Below are 22,553 nucleotides of genomic sequence, written 5' to 3'. Positions count from 1 at the left end.
TCCGGACAGACAGGGAGCGCAAAACAGGAAACATATTGTCAATGTAAATTGTTGCAAGTACAAAAATGTCATGATGACAAACCTAGTACAAATTCCAGTTTTGAGAATAGTACAAGCTTTAAAATGAAACAATGGACATATTGTCTAAAGGGTACATTCTAAGGTAAAACATATTTAAAAGTTGGCGAGAAAAGACCAATATTTACGTAATTAGAATCAATTTACATGAGTGTTGTGACATCATGAAACAGAAAACACTAATTTTTAGTTCCGACGCCATGTTGATGACGTCACGATGTTTTTAAGGGTCAAATGTGGCATAAAATCATATCTCCAATTCATACTCTATTCGAATAGGAAAAAAAAATTGGGGGTCAACGGACTCCTTGAAGAGCTACAGTGAATTTTATATAGGCATATTTTTGCCCACTTTTGACTTATTTTGCGAGTTTGCACGCGCTTGTAATGCACATTTGAATTGACGCGCATTTGGGTATTATTGGTCGTAAGAGGCTGAATGAGGTATCAAATTAATCAGAAGATCATGGACAGTGAACAGACATAAAATAAATGACTCGAAGATGCAAACCGATGGTAGGAGCAAAAACGCGCACGCATACCTGTGAGCGCGCAAATTTTTGACATGCTCAAAATGGCCTGAAACGTACCCAAATTTGACCACGATTGATTTGGGGAATTTTAAAATTTTGACGCGCGCGTACGTGCGCGTCGTGACCTTTGCATGACCTCTGTTGACATGTCCTGATGACCTGTCATCTGAACTTGATATGATGCAAATATGAATGATTAATGATGATTAGTTGCGATGATATGATCAATAATTTAATTTTACAAAATGGCGCCTAGATGACGTCATCAGGATTTGATGACCTTGAAAAGTTTCGTTTCGCGATTCCACAATAATATCCATACATGACATGAAAATCAAGAAATTTGACAGGCCCGATTTTGAGATAACCTGGCGTCAAAATTTGGCAATAAAAATAAATAAAGTAAAATCTGACGAATATAATAGGTGATCTGTCATATTCATGACAGACCACCTAATAAAAAAGAAAATTCGTAGAAACACAAGAGGTGATCTGTCAATTGACAGATCACCTAAAAAATCATCTTTTCTACCCCAGGAATCGAACCTCCGCCCTCGAGAAAGCAAGTCAAATGCGTTATCCATTGAGCCACGATATTCCCCATAGAGATTACACGTAAGCAATTTTGAAAATTACAATTCCAATTTTGCAAGTGAAATACGGGCATGATCCCGGCATCTGATCCAAAAATGAAGGGCACACTTCCGATAGCCCAGAATCTCAGCTACAACATGTTAAAAGCTCAAGGAAAGCTGACAAGAAAAAATGGAGATATGGCTCACGAAATAGAGGAATGTCGAATCTAGTTTTGGGAAAAAGTCATGTCCCATAGAGATTACACGCAAAATGAGGAAAAATGACATGCTTCTTTTCATCGCTGTTTTACGTAATGATGCGTTCCTCAAAACGAATATTCATGTAACTGAGGAGAAAGAGTACCTTCTAAACTACAACATATCGAAATCTGGGCGAAAAATGATTTATATTCGAGAAGTTACAGCCAAATTTGCATAAATTTGATGACGTCATTTTTGAATAAATGAAATTTTTAGTTTGGGCGCCTATTTGATGACGTCACGAGATAATTTAGGGACAATGGTGACATGAAATCAAATTTACAACTCATAATCTATCGATATATGAAAAAAAAATTGGGGGTCAACGGACTATTTAAAGAGCTACAGTGAATTTGCAATAGGCATGTTTTTGCCCATATATGGCCTATAGTGAGAGCTCGCGCGCACACGTGCTGCAAAGTTTAACGGGTGTTAATTTCGTTATTAATGGTTGTAGAAGGTTGATCAAGGTATCAAATTGCTCAGAATTTTATTAGCAATGCAATGATATTAAAAGAAACGGTTTTTCTGCGTTGCGTTAAGGTGTAACGCGCGGAAACGCGCGCGCATATGTGCGCGCGCGCAAATTTTTGAAATGCTTAAAATGACCTGAAACGTACCCAAAAAATTTTATAGGTCATTTGGACGATTTTTTTACCTTTGACGCGCGCGTACGCGCGCGTCATGACCTCTACATGACCTTTGATGACATTGGCATTTGACCCCTGACATGAAGTTAATGTCATGTAAATATTGTTAATTTTTGATAATTGATAATGAAGATATGATCAAATGAAGAATTTTACAAAATGGCGCGTAGATGACGTCATCATGACCATATGACCTTGAAAAGCTTATTTTGCCGTCTCTATGATAGATTCTATACATGACAAAAAAATCAGCAAAATTGATTCAGCCAATTTCGAGAAAAGTTGGCGACAAAAAATAGGTACAATGAATAAAGATAGGAAGAAAGAAATAAAGAAAATTCTGACGAAATCAATAGGTGATCTGTCATAGACAGACCACCTAAAAACAAGGGAGAAAGAGGGATGATCAAAAAAGAATATTTAAAAACTGTAAAATATCATATGACCCATGAGGGGGTAGTTCCAAAGATATACTAGTTATCATTTAGTCCATTTACATAGTTCAATGATGAGAAGGGGGAGGGGTAAGGAATGGCTTAGTGAGAGAGTGAGTGGTGGGGGAGCAGTGAGTGAGAGAGAGGGAAGCGGAGAGAAGGGTATAGAAAGAGGGGGCAAGGGGAGGCAGAATGTGTAGTTTTCTGTGATGAAACGAATTTCATGAGACAAGGTGGATAGCTAACATAATAATAGCATTAGAAAGAAAACTGTGAAATATAAGACTAATGAGGGGGTGCTTCATAAGACATACCTGTCACCATTGACATGCATTACAAAATTGAAATCTGCTGCATTCTTTGATCCTCCCTTTGAGCTTCCCTTAAAAAAACTCTTGTCTTGCCTATAATTATTATGAATGGATTCACAATAAAATCTATTTTTAGATTACATGTATACAATTACTGCCTCAGCTAAGGAGTTTTAGTCAGTATATTCAATGATTCTGTATGTAGATCTAGTCATTCTTTTAAAATTCTCTTTCCTAATGCTGCTTTATATTACAATATTTCCCCACAATATGTAAATATAATTTTACTGTCTCTTTTCGCTTCATTTGTATATTGTGATTTGATAGTAAAAGGAAATCATGAATTCCTCATGAAAAAAAATCCCAAATAATTCAGCAAGTATTTGATGAATGTTCATAAGGCAATGTCTGGAGTTCCAAAAAACTCACAAACAATACTTTCTGAGCTTATAACTACAAGGAAACAAACCAACAATCAATCTCCTGCCTAGTTGCTCCATCCTACAACATGACAGATATGATGGTAATATCACTTTACAGTTATCCTTTTGTGTAATCTAAGACTCCCAATTTAATGCATGTTCTGACAGCAAACAAGAGACATGGGCCCTGAGAACATGACACATATATTTCACTGAATTAACTCATTGAATGCTGAAATCTGTACTACTCATAGGCAGTGAATAGGGACCACATGGGTCCAGTGGACAACGGGTTAAATGTTCTTTCTTTATTGTGATGATTCTAATTGATTGCCACAAAGACTTGATTAATCCCTATCCATTCAAATATGGAAAATGAGCAAATAATAACTTTACTTGTTTGTATCATTATACTTGTGAAATAATGCCTTCATGCATGAAAATATTTGAGTTGACAACTGTGGATAAAAGATGAAGCAAGCAAGATGGGGGAGGGGTGAAAGAGACAGAAGAACCTACAACCAATAATAATCTTAGATAATTATGAGTTCAATTTCTGTTCCATTAATAAAAAAAAAAGCTAAAGGTTTTCAAATTGAGATAATCTTTCAATATACATGCGATTGCTTTGTAATTGTTATTAATTGATCAAATAACAATGTATCCATAGCTAAATGGAGCACAAGGACAAGATCATTTCCTGTTTCCAGTTAAATCCCCAAAGAGCCATTATTTTTTCTCATATATCAATTATCGCAATATTTATTCATCTACCTACACAGAAAAAAATAGTATAAGGAAAGTCTAGTTCATTTTTGTTTATATTTCTATTGGAGGAGAGGTTGATGAAACTGTATACTAATAGATTATTTCATTATCCTATTATTATTTTTCCAAGAACACCTGCCAATTTCACTCACTGGCCTGTAAAGAGAGAATACAAAAGGCCTACATGTATAAAACTTGAAAAAAAGAAGCTAAAAAATAAGAGGTTGTCAGGACCTAAAATCAGACATAAGCATGTGCAACATGCTAGTGCGCTCATCCATTAAAATGTCATTGCTTCTAGTGTGACGTCATAAAAGTACAATAACAGGATACTGAATATTCATGAGAAGTTGCAATTGAGATTCTTACCGTGTTTATACAGTGACTTGGCTCTGGTGTTTGACTCGCGGGCCGTTCTCAACACGGCAATTTTATGCTGTGTAAATGCAATCGGTTTGATCCGCAAGCAATGTCGAACACGGCTTTTTTGATCCCAAAAATTGTAGGTTTCAACTCGCAAGCCTAGTCAACCTCGCCTATTTTTCATGGGTAGTATAATAGAAAGCCATGTCGAACCCACATGACCTAGGTTAACCATGGCATATATTTGTGACATCTATTCTACTTCCGTTCATGATCCCACAGGCCGTGTCGAACTTGTTTTTTTTTTGTTTCAGTATAAACGCAACACAGTTACCCTCTTCGCAGCATTCAACCCTGCTTGAGGATTCAACACCCAAGCCAAGCCGTGTGTAAACACAGTAATAATCTGCTAACCTAAAGGTACATTTCCTTTGACAAACACCAACTATTAGTCAGAGGACAAATGCATACAAACTGTGTTATACTCTGAGCGGTGTAAACATGTTGAGGGTTATTACAAAATAATCATCCTAATTTCATGATAAATTTGTAGACTATGGGCACAGAAAGTGGGCCAAACTTCATCCGACATGGCCCAACAAAATTATATTATCAGTAACAATACATCAATAAATGCACAATAGCAATAACCACTGCTATAAAAAGTGACTATCATAGTAACTATTCCATCAAATGGTAACCCCTGAAATGCTTGATTCTGATTGGCTGGCGAACATTGTAACCCCTGGATGGCAAAGTTACTGTGATAGTAACTTTTATGCAACAGGCCCTATTGCATACATTCTCTTGAAATTAAAAAAGATATATATTTTTCATTCATTTCAAGAGAACATATGGAACTTTAAAATAAATTGGGGTGTATCATATTTTATACATGCTTGAATATTTATTTACGGTAATGCATCTACACTGATCTAAATAAATCTGTGAGCCAAAATACCCTGTTCTCCATACAGGGTTTCTCTATCTAGTTTCCAGGATAATCTTCCTGTCTGAAAACAAAACAGCTAGAAAGCAGGAAATAATGACAACACAAAATCCTTGACTTATTCTTTGAATAGAATCGGATCCTACATTCTTTTTAGGCTCAGTGGAACCAAATATTGATTTATTGCTGTAAAAAATCTGGAAAGAGTGACTTTCCTTTTAAATATCATATATCATCAAATAATGATAATGAATAAAAGAATAGCACCCCTGTCCTGTACTTCAAATAACAAGACTTGGTTAAACAGAAGCATTAACAATGTCTTACGGCAGAATTTGCACTAAGTTATTGGTGAAAAGTAAAACATGTGATAAAAGTAAAATTATCCTAAATAGAGTAAATTTACTAACCCGAACCAAGTGGATATAAACCTGGAGAGGTTTTGGGATGGAAGAATGATGAAAAATGAAAACCAAGAATGGGGGACATGATTGAACACACCCCTTGTTTTCTCATTTATTGGCGTTAACATTGTCATAACACTTTCAATCATGATTCATGTTGCCATTTGAATTTGGAAACCCACATTGAACACACCCAGAGAGTGATAGAATGATCAAAGATAAAGGAATAGAAAGAGAAGAAATATATTAGAAAACAGCAAGAGAGAGAGAGAGAAGAGAGAGAGAGATTATTTGGGTACGTGTGGTTCAATATAAGAGAGACCGTTTGGGCACGTGTGGTAGACTTTACACACGATCCCTATGGAACCATACATACACACGGGTATGTGTGGTGCAGCGAGGAGAATAACCACCAATGCCCGGGTATTTGTGGTGCAAAGTGCCATTTGAAGCGGTGAAATTTACACGTCTCTCTCGCGCGCGTATGTTTTGGTATAGGTATCGATCGGCCAGCTAGTTTGTTTTCAATTTTGACAGAACGAACGATACCGTTGTTTTCCTTTTTTGAGGATCCAGTTTGTACCTCGATGTCCTGATTTTGTGTCATGATAGATCTTCATCCATATAATCGAAGTAAGTGCATAATATAATTTTCTCCTTTTATTTGGAGTGCTATTATTAGTATTGCGACCCCATTTTGCGGAGTAGCGTTTGACTAGTATCTACACGGACGAGTCCTGGGCTCCGGCCCGCGAAGCGGCCGGGCCGGAGCTCCCTGGTTAGGTATAGCGGAGGGAGGCAGTAGACCTAACTTAAGTATGATGGAGGGCCCCAAGTCTGCGCACCTAACGATTGAGTTAAGATTTAACATGAATTTCTTTGTATTTCACAAGATCTTTCCTTTATTAATGTTCCTTATATTATCATGATTATTAAGTGTATGAAATATCTTGTACAAATTTGAAGGAAATACCGGGTAGGCCTATAGGATTTCCTTGCATTGGCGGCAGAAGCCAAAAAAGATTAGGGGGGTCTACCTGAAATTTTGTGATGGACACATGTAAAAAATTTGAGAACCACAAAAAAAGTCATCAACCTAAATTTTAGGAGGGGAAAAGATACATTTTAAGGGGGTCCACCAGAATTTAGGGGGGGGGACGACGAAGAAAACAAAATTGACAAACAAAAAAAAGAAAAAAGGTTATCAACTAAAAATTTAGGGGGGGCTGTCCCCTCCCCCGTCTATGTTTTCTTGGTACAGTACCTCATGTCTGCGCACCCATTCACTTTGCACGTGATTTAGAGATTTTGATGAAAATGGCTGCATTATGAGGCTGTCAAATGGCCTGCTGCATGAAAGGGTCTTTCGTAGAACCGTTCTACGTAAGAAGGAAATATCGCTCGACTGTTTCATAAAGCCATTTTTGGGGATACGAAGAATGGTCCTTGGAAAGACACCTCAAGGCATGATCTTATTTAGACACTGCCCGCCACCATCAGCATTGAGAGAAAATGCAATTATGGCAAGCCACACTGACATATCACCTTTAAAAATATTGGGGGTCATTCGATTGCAGTCTGATGCATTTTATCTTTGATGGCAGCAAGTCATATGGCTGGCATCAATTTTAAAGCATGTGTTTTTCTCCTGGGTAATCTAGGCCCAAATGATTTATTTAAAATCTGTTTTAATAGTAGAGCGGATAAGCTAAAAAAAAAATCACAACAATTGTGCAAATTTTGACTAAAGCATGAAACTTTTACAAGTATTGGTATATGCCATAAGATTTATTTTAAAGATGGGAGGTAAATTTTCGATGCCATTTTCGGCCGTTGCCATGGCAACTGATTAATTTCTCAAAAATGGCATACATTCCTATGTATTAAAAATATACATATAAATTACCAAAATTATTATTTTCAAGCTCCCAATTGAATACATATAAAATTTAGAAATATTCAAGATCAACAAATTGGTTTAATGCCATGGCAACGGCTTGTTTTCCCCCAGAAAAATAAAAATTTTGATTAAAAACATAGTAGAACATGATTTATCTTTAATTTCCCCTAATTTTAAAGTGTTAAACAAACATAATTTTGTTGCTAAATCTCAAGCTATTGCCATGGCAACCTAATTAACATGTAATTTACAAAAATAACATGGTTGGCAAGACAATGGACAGGTGGAAAATACGATTGGAAATGACTGAATCTGTATGCGTAAGTTTTGACCCTCTCTTTTGACCAAACAAAAAGTGTTCTGCATGAGTTCTTTTTAAAGATAAAACATCTTGTTTCCTTGGTAATACTTGAATTTAATTAAAAAAAACAATGTTGCAAATACCCTGTTGCCATGGCAACAACATATTTCCCATTAGAAAGGTAAAAAGATTGATAAAATGTGGAATACTTGTATGATCATCATTCCATTTTCAATAATTTTAAGGTTGTAATCAAGATATGATTGTGACTAAATTTATGAATTTAACATCTTGAGCCATTGCCATGGCAACCAGATAACATCTAATTAAAAAAACAATAGGGATGACATGGTTATGGATAGGTGAAAAATACAATAAAAATTAACTTATATGTACATGCATGAGGTTTTGCCTAATCAATTAATTTAGGGGAAATAATACAGTGAGTGTTCTGCATGAACTAATTAAAATTAATCCGTTGCCATGGCAACTGCCGAAAATGGCGTCAAAAAATTTACCTCCCCTCTTTAAAATGATTCTTACGGCATATACCAATACTTGTGAAAGTTTCATGCCTTAGTCATAATTGCACAATTGTTCAGCTTATCCGCTCTACTATAATTATGTCAACAAAGCAAATACAATAGGTCTGACCCTCGAACCGCTTCGTGAATCGTTTTGAAGATGAATTTATAGATAAAAATCAATATTTAATAAATACTGAAATTTAATACTTGATTATAAATAATAATTAATATTATGATTATTTATAATCACATGTTAAACTTGAGTATTTGTTAATAATACATGATTATAAATAATTATTATTACAATGATTATTTGTAATCACGTATTAAATTTCAGTATTGTTTAAATAAGTTTTATATTTAAATTGTTCTTCAAAACAGCATTTTGTCACATCGCTAATCGAATGTACGTCATAACGAAGCGGTTCAAGGGTCTGGCCTAGTGTATCTGCTTTGTTGACGGGATCTAGACGAGATCGGTCTGGTAAGAAACTTCTCATTTTTTTACATTCATTAATGAAATAATTTTATACCTTCATACGTATTAGGTGTTTGAAGGTTCAAATATCAATAAAAAAATCACACTTATAAACCAATTTCACCCTGTAAATAAGGATTTCCTAAGGAAATCCATCCAGCTGTGGAGTTCTTGCTTATGCGTGTATGGAAAAAGTTTCAAGGCTCCATGATGAAGAAGTATATGCCAAAATATTGAAAAATATGTAGTCATCAAGGCTAATCCAGCCTTCGCCAAAGGGGGGGGGGGCGGAATCTTGTTTCAGCCATAGTTTACCCGATCGACCACTTGAAGAAGATATTTGTGTCTTTCTTTGAAGGGGTAGTCCTAATAGTCAATTAGCTTTATTATAAATCAACATAAATAAATAATATCATAATCCTTATTCATATGATGCAAGAGCGAAGCGCAAGCTAGATTTTTTGGAAATTTTATATATTTTCCTGAAATTTAAACAATGTGGGTTATGTTTGTTATCCTGAAAATGATGTACGTGTATTCAACTAAATAATTACTATGACCATGAAGCGCGCGCAAAAATGAACTGATAGGAAAGGTACCTGTTAAAGGCTGCTTGCAGTTAGCCATGAAGTTGTTACACATTTAAACAATTAAATGATGCAAGCACGAATCACGAGCTGAAATTTTCACCTAAAGAATGGAAATTCTAAGCACTTTTTTATACGCCCGTCTTGACAGGACGTATTACGGTATCACGCTCGGTGTCCGTCCGTCTGTCTGTCCGTCCGTTAACTTTTCCTTGTAAACGTGATTACTTCAGTTTAACTTAACCTAGGCTCATATAATTTGTGTGTATGATACTAGCATGGATCCAAGCAAGCCCATTGATTTTGAGGTCAAAAGGTCAAAGGTCAAGGTCACAGTGACCTATTTCATTGTACCCTTCTGCAGTCCTTGTAAACGTGATAATTTCAGTTAAGCTTAACCTCGGCTCATATCATTTGGGATGTATAATACTAGCATGGATCCAAGCAAGCCTAATGATTTTGAGGTCAAAAGGTCAAAGTCACAGTGACCTATTTTCATTGTACCCTTCTGCAGTCCTTGTAAACGTGATAACTTAAGTTGAAATTAACCTAGACTCATATAATTTGGTGTGTATGATACTAGCATTGATCCCAGGAAGCCTAATGATTTTGAGGTCAAAGGTGAAGTCGCCATCTTCCACTTTTCTTGCTTGACCAAAAGCTCTTTATGAAACCTAACTCCACAACTGTAAAGTCGCTTCTCAATCAAACGTTGATGGTAAATGGACTTTGGGGATCTGCATGTTATGCTCCAGTCGGAGGTCACATGGTAAGGTCAAAGGTAATTTTCAGGTCAACGTTAAAGTTTACATGCAAGACTCTCTCATGCCACCTAATTCCGCAACTGTACGTAAGTCACCTTTCAATCAAACTTGGATGGTAGCTCAACCATGGGGACCTGCATGTTATGCTGCAGTCGGAGGTCACGTGGGAAGGTCAAAGTCATTTTCAGGTCAGCGTTAAAGTTTACATGCAAGACTCTCTTATAACACCTAACTCCGCAACTGTAAAGTCGCTTCTCAATCAAACTTGGTTGGTAGATGGACTTGGGGGACCTACATGTTATGCTGCTGTACATCATGTCAGAGGTCACATGGTAAGGTCAAAGGTCATTTTCAGGTCAACGTTAATGTTTGCATGCAAAATTCTCTTCTGACACCTAACTTGAGGAATTGTCATCATAACTTTACAAGTTTATGGATCTTGTTCATGAAACTTGGACATAAGACAACCATGTTACCCTGAATATCATGTTCCAGTTTCAGGTCACATGACCAAGGTCAAATGTCACTTCGGGTCAACGAAATTTGGCAATGTTGGGGATATTTGAGGAACTGTCATCATAACTTCAAAACTATATGGATCCGGCTAGTTCATGAAACTTGGATAGAACAGCAATCAGGTACCCTTGAACATCCTGTGCAAGTTTCAGGTCACATGAGTAAGGTCAAAGGTCATTTAGGGTCTACAAACTTTGGTAATGTTGGGGATATTTGTGGAACTGTCATCATAACTTTAGAAGTTTATAGATCTAGTTCATGAAACTTGGACGTAAGAGCAGCAATATATCCTTGAAAACCCTGTGCACATTTCTGGAAAATGGCCAAGATCAAAGGTAATGCAAAGGTCAATGAACTCTGAAGAACTTTGAAGAAAAAAAACAAACTTAAAAGAGGGTAGGGTCATTTAGGGACAAAGAACGTTGGCCAAATTGGAGGTATCTGTTCAATTACCATCATAACTTTGAAAATTTATGGATCTTGTTCATGAAACTTGAACATGATAGTAATCAAGTATCACTGAACATCCTGTGCAAGTTTCAGGTCACATGATTAAGGTCAAAGGTCATTTAGGGTCAATGAATTTGGGGTATTCGTTGAATTCCCATCATAACTTTGAAAATTTATAGATCTTGTTCATGAAACTTAAACATGATAGTAATGAAGTATCACTGAACATCCCGTCCGAGTTTCAGGTCACATGGTCAAGGTCAAAGGTCATTTAGGGTCAATGAAATTTGGCCATATTGGGGGGTATTTGTTGAATTACCATCATATCTCTGTAAGTGTATTTGTTTAGTTCATAAAACATGGACATAAGAGTAACCAAGTATTACTGAACATAATGTGCAAGTTTCAGGTCACATGACTAATAAGGTCAAAGGTCATTTAGGGTTTACAAACTTTGGTAATGTTGGGGATATTTGTGGAACTGTCATCATAACTTTAGAAGTTTATGGATCTAGTTCATGAAACTTGGACATAAGAGCAGCAATGTATCCTTGAATACCCTGTGCACATTTCTGGAAAATGGCCAAGATCAAAGGTAATGCAAAGGTCAGTGAACTCTGTCCATGTTGGGAGTATGTTTTGAATTGGCATCATAATTTAGAAAGTTTATGGATTTACCTCATGAAACATCAATATAAGGGTAGATAAACAGTGCAAACAATTGACCCTTTAACCGCTTCGCTTTGATATGACGTAGCTTTGATAAGCTATGATACGAAGTGCCGATTTGAAGACAATTCATGAATTACAATTATTTTTTTTTAAATAATGAAATTTGAATATTGATTGAGAATAATTATAAGAATAAACCATAACTTCCCTAAAAAATCCTACAGTTTTCCAAATGCCTCATTTCGCCAGCCATAGGCCTGTTAGAAAGGGATCCTGCCTATTCAAAAAGCTGCATGTATGCACTAAATTTCTCATCATGCAAAAAAAACCTATAATTTCTTGTGCCTTAATTTCTTTTTAAGAATTCATATTATTAAAAAGACAAAATTGAAGAGACATAAACTGCGAACAGTTGATGGATTTTCTGCATTAATTTGTTCCTCACACTGACACTGCTGTCATAGCTCCATGAAGAAATTGAACATTGAAATTGCATGCAATGAGTGGCACATGCGAAGATTTAAAGGCCCTTAATATACCATATATTTTACCTCTTGCATGTGCTGTGGCTGAGACATGTACGTGTACTTGTAAATTTTGCAATTTATTAGCATGATTGTGGTGAAACATTTGAACTATTTCACTTTTTTTTTCATTTTCTGCAGCCCTGGTAGAAGTATTATCATCAGATGCATTAGAACCAGCTTTATTTCATCTTTGGTCTTCATACCATCATTCAGACTCTCAGCTGTACCATTATAGGTGGATTGGAAGATCAATATCATGCAGTTAAATTGGTGATTACAAATTTATCACTTTTGGAAGGGATTTTTATTATTCTATTATTCCTATTAATTGTACATGAATGATAAGCTTGTTTCGATCTAGTTTACAGTTTCAGCATATAGGGAAAAACGGGGTACTGTATTTTGCATGTTAGAATAGATATTGTAGAAATAAGTACCTTGGGCAGTATTCTGAGGTCATTTTATCTTTGAAATATTTTGTTATATCTCTTAAAATGAAATTGGTATTCTGAGATGACATTATATCTCTCAGATAAAATTTAACGTTTCATCTTACGTAACAGTCCCTGCGTAGACCTACCCATCGCATATCTGGGTATTGCAACGCAGATGATGTGCTTGCGCCAAAGCTACTTTGAAGAAAAAAACAAGCTTAAAAGAGGGTAGGGTCATTTAGGGACAAAGGACGTTGGCCAAATTGGAGGTATCTGTCCAATTACCATCATAACTTTGAAAATTTATGGATCTTGTTCATGAAACTTGAACATGATAGTAATCAAGTATCACGAACATCCTGTGCAAGTTTCAGGTCACATGATTAAGGTCAAAGGTCATTTAGGGTCAATGAAATTTGCCCATATTGGGGGGTATTTGTTTAGTTTATAAAACATGGACATAAGAGTAACCAAGTATTACTGAACATAATGCGCAAGTTTCAGGTCACATGACTAATAAGGTCAAAGGTCATTTAGGGTTTACAAACTTTGGTAATGTTGGGGATATTTGTTGAACTGTCATCATAACTTTAGAAATTTATGGATCTAGTTCATGAAACTTGGACATAAGAGCAGCAATGTATCCTTGAATACCCTGTGCACATTTCTGGAAAATGGCCAAGATCAAAGGTAATGCAAAGGTCAATGAACTCTGAAGAACTTTGAAGAAAAAAACAAACTTAAAAGAGGGTAGGCTCATTTAGGGACAAAGAAAGTTGGCCAAATTGGAGGTATCTGTTCAATTACCATCATAATTTTGAAAATTTATGGATCTTGTTCATGAAACTTGAACATGATAGTAATCAAGTATCACTGAACATCCTGTGCAAGTTTCAGGTCACATGATTAAGGTCAAAGGTCATTTAGGGTCAATGAATTTGGGGTATTCGTTGAATTCCCATCATATCTCTGTAAGTGTATTAGTTTAGTTTATAAAACATGGACATAAGAGTAACCAAGTATTACTGAACATAATGTGCAAGTTTCAGGTCAGATGACTATAAGGTCAAAGGTCATTTAGGGTTTACAAACTTTGATAATGTTGGGGATATTTGTGGAACTGTCATCATAACTTTAGAAGTTTATGGATCTAGTTCATGAAACTTGGACATAAGAGCAGCAATGTATCCTTGAATACCCTGTGCACATTTCTGGAAAATGGCCAAGATCAAAGGTAATGCAAAGGTCAATGAACTCTGAAGAACTTTGAAGAAAAAAACAAACTTAAAAGAGGGTAGGCTCATTTAGGGACAAAGAAAGTTGGCCAAATTGGAGGTATCTGTTCAATTACCATCATAATTTTGAAAATTTATGGATCTTGTTCATGAAACTTGAACATGATAGTAATCAAGTATCACTGAACATCCTGTGCAAGTTTCAGGTCACATGATTAAGGTCAAAGGTCATTTAGGGTCAATGAATTTGGGGTATTCGTTGAATTCCCATCATATCTCTGTAAGTGTATTAGTTTAGTTTATAAAACATGGACATAAGAGTAACCAAGTATTACTGAACATAATGTGCAAGTTTCAGGTCACATGACTAATAAGGTCAAAGGTCATTTAGGGTTTACAAACTTTGGTAATGTTGGGGATATTTGTGGAACTGTCATCATAACTTTAGAAGTTTATGGATCTAGTTCATGAAACTTGGACATAAGAGCAGCAATGTATCCTTGAATACCCTGTGCACATTTCTGGAAAATGGCCAAGATCAAAGGTAATGCAAAGGTCAATGAACTCTAAAGAACTTTGAAAAAAAAAAAAACTTAAAAGAGGGTAGGGTCATTTAGGGACAAAGAAAGTTGGCCAAATTGGAGGTATCTGTTCAATTACCATCATAACTTTGAAAATTTATGTATCTTGTTCATGAAACTTGAAGATGATAGTAATCAAGTATCACTGAACATCCCGTCCGAGTTTCAGGTCACATGGTCAAGGTCACAGGTCATTTAGGGTCAATGAAATTGGCCATATTGGGGGTATTTGTTGAATTACCATCATACCTCTGTAAGTGTATTTGTTTAGTTCATAAAACATGGACATAAGAGTAACCAAGTATTACTGAACATCCTGTGCCAGTTTCAGGTCACATGATTAAGGTCAAAGGTCATTTAGTGTCAATGAAATTTGCCCATATTGGGGGGTATTTGTTGAATTACCATCATATCTCTGTAAGTGTATTTGTTTAGTTCATAAAACATCGACATAAGATTAACCAAGTATTACTGAACATATTGTGCAAGTTTCAGGTCACATGACTAATAAGGTCAAAGGTCATTTAGGGTTTACAAACTTTGGTAATGTTGGGGATATTTGTGGAAGTGTCATCATAACTTTAGAAGTTTATGAATCTAGTTCATGAAACTTGGACATAAGAGCAGCAATGTATCCTTGAATACCCTGTGCACATTTCTGGAAAATGGCCAAGATCAAAGGTAATGCAAAGGTCAATGAACTCTGTCCATGTTGGGAGTATGTTTTGAATTGGCATCATAATTTAGAAAGTTTATGGATTTACCTCATGAAACATCAACATAAGGGTAGATAAACAGTGCAAACAATTGACCCTTGAACCGCTTCGCTTTGATATGACGTAGCTTTGATAAGCTATGTTACGAAGTGCTGATTTGAAGACAATTCATGAATTACAATTTTTTTTTAAATAATGAAATTTGAATATTGATTGAGAATAATTATAAGAATAAACCATAACTTCCCTGAAAAATCCTACAGTTTTCCAAATGCCTCATTTCGCCAGCCATAGGCCTGTTTGAAAGGGATCCTGCCTATTCAAAAAGCTACATGTATGCACTATATTTTTCATCATGCACAAAAAAACCCCTATAATTTCTTGTGCCTTAATTTAGTTTTAAGAATTCATATTATTAAAAAGACAAAATTGAAGAGACATAAACTGCGAACAGTTGATGGATTTTCTGCATTAATTTGTTCCTCACACTGACACTGCTGTCATAGCTCCATGAAGAAATTGAACATTGAAATTGCATGCAATGAGTGGCACATGCGAAGATTTAAAGGCCCTTAATATACCATATATTTTACCTCTTGCATGTGCTGTGGCTGTGACATGTACGTGTACTTGTAAATTTTGCAATTGATTAGCATGATTGTGGTGAAACATTTGAACTATTTCACTTTTTTTCATTTTTTGCAGCCCTGGTAGAAGTATTATCATCAGATGCATTAGAACCAGCTTTATTTCATCTTTGGTCTTCATACCATCATTCAGACTCTCAGCTGTACCATTATAGGTGGGTTAAAAGATCAATATTCATGCAGTTAAAATGGTGATTACAAATTTATCACTTTTGGAAGGGATTTTTATTATTTTATTATTCTTATTAAATGTACATGAATGATAAGCTTGTTTGGATCTAGTTTACAATTTCAGCATATAGGGAAAAACGGGGTAAGTTCTGACCCTGTATTTTGCATGTTAGAATTGATATTGTAGAAATAAGTACCTTGGGCAGTATTCTGAGGTCATTTTATCTTTTATCTTTGAAATATTTTGTTATATGTCTTAAAATGAAATTGGTATTCTGAGATGACATTTTATCTCTCAGATAAAATTTAACATTTCATCTTACGTAACAGTCCCTGCGTAGACATACCCATCGCATATCTGGGTATTGCAACGCAGATGATGTGCTTGCGCCCAAGCTACTTTGAAGAAAAAAAAACAAGCTTAAAAGAGGGTAGGGTCATTTAGGGACAAAGGACGTTGGCCAAATTGGAGGTATCTGTTCAATTACCATCATAACTTTGAAAATTTAAGGATCTTGTTCATGAAACTTGAACATGATAGTAATCAAGTATCACGAACATCCTGTGCAAGTTTCAGGTCACATGATTAAGGTCAAAGGTCATTTAGGGTCAATGAAATTTGGCTGAAAAATCCTACAGTTTTCCAAATGCCTCATTTCGCCAGCCATAGGCCTGTTTGAAAGGGATCCTGCCTATTCAAAAAGCTACATGTATGCACTATATTTTTCATCATGCACAAAAAACCCTATAATTTCTTGTGCCTTTTTTTAGTTTTAAGAATTCATATTATTAAAAAGACAAAATTGAAGAGACATAAACTGCGAACAGTTGATGGATTTTCTGCATTAATTTGTTCCTCACACTGACACTGCTGTCATAGCTCCATGAAGAAATTGAACATTGAAATTGCATGCAATGAGTGGCACATGCGAAGATTTAAAGGCCCTTAATATACCATATATTTTACCTCTTGCATGTGCTGTGGCTGTGACATGTACGTGTATTTGTAAATTTTGCAATTGATTAGCATGATTGTGGTGAAACATTTGAACTATTTCACTTTTTTTCATTTTTTGCAGCCCTGGTAGAAGTATTATCATCAGATGCATTAGAACCAGCTTTATTTCATCTTTGGTCTTCATACCATCATTCAGACTCTCAGCTGTACCATTATAGGTGGATTGAAAGATCAATATTTATGCAGTTAAAATGGTGATTACAAATTTATCACTTTTGGAAGGGATTTTTATTATTTTATTATTCTTATTAAATGTACATGAATGATAAGCTTGTTTGGATCTAGTTTACAATTTCAGCATATAGGGAAAAACGGGGTAAGTTGTGACCCTGTATTTTGCATGTTAGAATTGATATTGTAGAAATAAGTACCTTTATTTTGGGGTCATTTTATCTTTTATCTTTGAAATATTTTGTTTTATCTCTTAAAATGAAATTGGTATTCTGAGATGACATTTTATCTCTCAGATAAAATTTAACATTTCATCTTACGTAACAGCCCCTGCGTAGACATACCCATCGCATATCTGGGTATTGCAACGCGGATGATGTGCTTGCGCCCAAGCTACTTTGAAGAAAAAAAACAAACTTAAAAGAGGGTAGGGTCATTTAGGGACAAAGAACGTTGGCCAAATTGGAGGTATCTGTCCAATTACCATCATAACTTAGAAAATGTATGGATCTTGTTCATGAAACTTGAACATGATAGTAATCAAATATCACTTAACATCCTGTGCAAGTTTCAGGTCACATGATTAAGGTCAAAGGTCATTTAGGGTCAATGAATTTGGGGTATTCGTTGAATTCCCATCATAACTTTGAAAATTTATGGATCTTGTTCATTAAACTTGAACCTGATAGTAATCACGTATCACTGAACATCCCGTTCGAGTTTCAGGTCACATGGTCAAGGTCAAAGGTCATTTAGGGTTAATGAAATTTGGCCATATTGGGGGTATTTGTTTAATTACCATCATATCTCTGTAAGCGTATTTGTTTAGTTCATAAAACATGGACATAAGAGTAACCAAGTATTACTGAACATAATGTACAAGTTTCAGGTCACATGACTAATAAGGTCAAAGGTCATTTAGTGTTTACAAACTTTGGTAATGTTGGGGATATTGTGGAACTGTCATCATAACTTTAGAAGTTTATGGATCTAGTTCATGAAACTTGGACATAAGAGCAGCAATGTATCCTTGAATACCCTGTGCACATTTCTGGAAAATGGCCAAGATCAAAGGTAATGCAAAGGTCAATGAACTCTGTCCATGTTGGGAGTATGTTTTGAATTGGCATCATAATTTAGAAAGTTTATGGATTTACCTCATGAAACATCAACATAAGGGTAGATAAACAGTGCAAACAATTGACCCTTGAACCGCTTCGCTTTGATATGACGTAGCTTTGATAAGCTATGTTACGAAGTGCTGATTTGAAGACAATTCATGAATTACAATTTTTTTTTTAAATAATGAAATTTGAATATTGATTGAGAATAATTATAAGAATAAACCATAACTTCCCTGAAAAATCCTACAGTTTTCCAAATGCCTCATTTCGCCAGCCATAGGCCTGTTTGAAAGGGATCCTGCCTATTCAAAAAGCTACATGTATGCACTATATTTTTCATCATGCACAAAAAAACCCTATAATTTCTTGTGCCTTAATTTAGTTTTAAGAATTCATATTATTAAAAAGACAAAATTGAAGAGACATAAACTGCGAACAGTTGATGGATTTTCTGCATTACTTTGTTCCTCACACTGACACTGCTGTCATAGCTCCATGAAGAAATTGAACATTGAAATTGCATGCAATGAGTGGCACATGCGAAGATTTAAAGGCCCTTAATATACCATATATTTTACCTCTTGCATGTGCTGTGGCTGTGACATGTACGTGTACTTGTAAATTTTGCAATTGATTAGCATGATTGTGGTGAAACATTTGAACTATTTCACTTTTTTTTCATTTTTTGCAGCCCTGGTAGAAGTATTATCATCAGATGCATTAGAACCAGCTTTATTTCATCTTTGGTCTTCATACCATCATTCAGACTCTCAGCTGTACCATTATAGGTGGGTTAAAAGATCAATATTCATGCAGTTAAAATGGTGATTACAAATTTATCACTTTTGGAAGGGATTTTTATTATTTTATTATTCTTATTAAATGTACATGAATGATAAGCTTGTTTGGATCTAGTTTACAATTTCAGCATATAGGGAAAAACGGGGTAAGTTCTGACCCTGTATTTTGCATGTTAGAATTGATATTGTAGAAATAAGTACCTTGGGCAGTATTCTGAGGTCATTTTATCTTTTATCTTTGAAATATTTTGTTATATGTCTTAAAATGAAATTGGTATTCTGAGATGACATTATATCTCTCAGATAAAATTTAACATTTCATCTTACGTAACAGTCCCTGCGTAGACATACCCATCGCATATCTGGGTATTGCAACGCGGATGATGTGCTTACGCCCAAGCTACTTTGAAGAAAAAAAACTTAAAAGAGGGTCGGGTCATTTAGGGACAAAGAACGTTGGCCAAATTGGAGGTATCTGTTTAATTACCATCATAACTTTGAAAATTTATGGATCTTGTTCATGAAACTTGAACATGATAGTAATCAAGTATCACTAAACATCCCGTCCGAGTTTCAGGTCACTTGGTCAAGGTCAAAGGTCATTTAAGGTCAATGAACTTTTGCCATATTGGGGGTATTTGTTGAATTACCATCATATCTCTGTAAGTGTATTTTTTTAGTTCATAAAACATGGACATAAGAGTAACCAAGTATCACTGAACATCTTGTGCGTGTTTCAGGTCACATGATCAAAATCAAAGGTAATTTTTGGTCATTGAACTTTGGCCATCTTAGAGGTAATTGTTAGATCGCTGTCGTAACTTTAAAAGTTAATATATAGTGTGTACCAAAAAAAGTTTACACTTAAGAAAAAATCTTGTGAAGTCATACATTTGTAATATCCAGAAGATTTTTCATCATTTTAACATTGGTACATTTTAATTTAAGCAAATGATGATAAAACTGTCAAAAATATTTCCGCTTGAGTGAGCACCACTTACTTTTGAAAAGTTAGTGAAAAATGATTTGCGCAGAACTTTGAAATAGTTCTGCGAATAAAAGTAGACCTTAATCATGAATAACACGTGGAATTTAGCTAGTAAAATTGATTTGAAGATATATTTTACCTGTTTAACTTGTTTCTTTACCCAAACCATTTTGAGGAATGCATTGCGCCCCACTCCACTCCACACAACGAGGCCATCGGGACGATATTTGCTTTACACTGAGGTGTGATTTACATGAAATGGCTTGGGCTTGATATTCATTTTGTTAATCATTGCCAAGTTTGGAAAAAGTGTGGAGAAACAAGTATTAAATAAAAAATGAAATGATAAAAAAATGCTAGAGATGTATGATATAAACTTTGGTTCAGATTCAGTTATGTCCTCAGATCCAGCAGGCACAAAAAGGTAAAAAGTTGTGTATACTAAGTGTTAAAATTTCAATTTGGGTGGCAAAATTGTTAGAAAATGCTTGAATTCAATTGATTAAAAGTGCAAGGGAAATATGTGAAAAATGTTTCGCAGGTTAAGTTTGATTTCAACCTTTCCTCTTGACACAGCGTATAAATGGCCATTTCTGCGCGAACTCATTTCTGCGAGCTTTTCAAAAATGGACAGTGCTCACTCAAGTGTAACATTCTGTCAAAACTTACTTTCATTGGATAGATGAGACTCAAACCGTGGATTGTTTGTGAAAATATTACCCACATGTTGTATATTTTTTTATATATACACTGTAGTGTATAAAATGTGGATAAAGGGGTAATCAAGTATCACTGACACATTTTAGGTCACATGATCAAGGTCAAATGTCAATGAACGTAAGAATTGTATCATATTATATTGCCCCCCCCTCCTCCTCCAGACCTCAAGACCTCCGCAGAAGTCCAGTTTTATTAGGGTGAAGAATGTTTGCTCTTTTGTGCATGTAATTATGTAGAAAAGGTTATTTTTTTTCCTCTTCTGTTAATTTTTGCAGATGCTGTAAGTAGAAATGGAAGGTGTCCATCCCTCTGAACTGCCTTATACCTGCCTGCACCCAGTCATCTTGGCGTCTACATGCTCAAATATTTTTAATAAGAAATTTCCTGTCGACCTCCTTTCATAGCGCTATATTGGAACCTGCTCCCTACCAGTCTTACATCAAACAGATAGGAAAAATAAAGGGGAAGTACCTTTAAATTTTAAATACTTCTCTGTGATGCAGCTTTCTCCGCTACTGCTCCAAGGCCATGGAATTAGCTCCTTCCTCTTCAAATCGTCAAAAACCTTGGATCAAGTCAATTCGTGATCATCTTTGCTCTGGACTTGGAACAGAACTGTCACTGCCTGGTAATTTTTAAACATTTTTAATCTCCTGCGCTGACTAGGATGGCATCTCAAAGCGCTTTGTATCTCACAAAAAAGGTGTTGTGTAAATGTAAATAGACATTGAGGTCAAGCATAGGGGTAGCCACAGATGTGGCCTTTGGATTACTTTTCAACAAAGCTGAAAAATTCATCAAATTAGGACAAGGGATAATAAAGTAATAAATGACATTCTAAGTTCTGCATTATTTTGGTGAAAAAGCTCTGAGCTTTATCAGTGTTGTAGTCAAGGCATATACCTACAAGGCCAAGGCAAAGGCTTTAATATTCAATGCCAAGGCTTCAATACCCAAGTCCAAGGTAATAAATAAAAAAGTTATTGAATTTTTAATTGTAACAGAGCCTGATCAGTTCCTGAAAGATGGACTTGTAAAGATTTATTGAAATTTGTCATTTATGTGTACTATGGTTCATTACAAAGAGTATCATTTAAATTATGTTAATAGAATTTTGTTGCCATGGCTACCCACTAAAGATAGAATACATTAAATATCCAATGTCACGGTCGGACAGAATAGAAATGGGTTTCTACACTTGTCAGTGATCTTTTGTTGTCCGTCTAAACGAAACAATGCTGCCAATTCATTTTCATTGCAGATGTTAATCTAATATAAAAGGGGTGGTCCAGGCTGAATATATTTATGTATGAATACACAGAGTAGAATTCACTTAGCAAAACACTAAAAATTTCATCAAAATCGGATAACAAATAATAAAGTTATTGAAGTTTAAAGTTTAGCAATATTTTGTGAAAACAGTTGTAATGAATATTCATTAGGTGAACTGATGATGTCACATCTCCACTTTCCGTTTT

At 35.3% G+C, this 22,553-nt stretch overlaps 1 long non-coding RNA gene across 3 annotated transcripts; it reads left to right on the top strand.

Annotated features, from left to right (window-relative positions):
* The first annotated feature begins 6,023 nt into the window (after window positions 1-6,023).
* LOC121409040 lies at window positions 6,024-21,456 on the top strand. 3 transcript variants are annotated; one of them, XR_005969111.1, is made up of 7 exons: window positions 6,024-6,381; window positions 8,858-8,960; window positions 12,609-12,705; window positions 16,142-16,238; window positions 17,334-17,466; window positions 19,259-19,355; window positions 21,351-21,456. It is a non-coding gene; the product is annotated as an uncharacterized LOC121409040 (long non-coding RNA). The 3 variants fall into 3 exon arrangements; XR_005969110.1 differs by having other exon boundaries at window positions 12,609-12,740; XR_005969112.1 differs by lacking the exon at window positions 8,858-8,960 and having other exon boundaries at window positions 12,609-12,740.
* The last annotated feature ends 1,097 nt before the right edge of the window (window positions 21,457-22,553 follow it).

The sequence above is a fragment of the Lytechinus variegatus genome, chromosome 2, assembly GCF_018143015.1.
Source record: "Lytechinus variegatus isolate NC3 chromosome 2, Lvar_3.0, whole genome shotgun sequence".
NCBI lineage: Eukaryota > Metazoa > Echinodermata > Echinoidea > Temnopleuroida > Toxopneustidae > Lytechinus > Lytechinus variegatus.
This window is presented reverse-complemented; position numbering and strand designations above follow the sequence as displayed.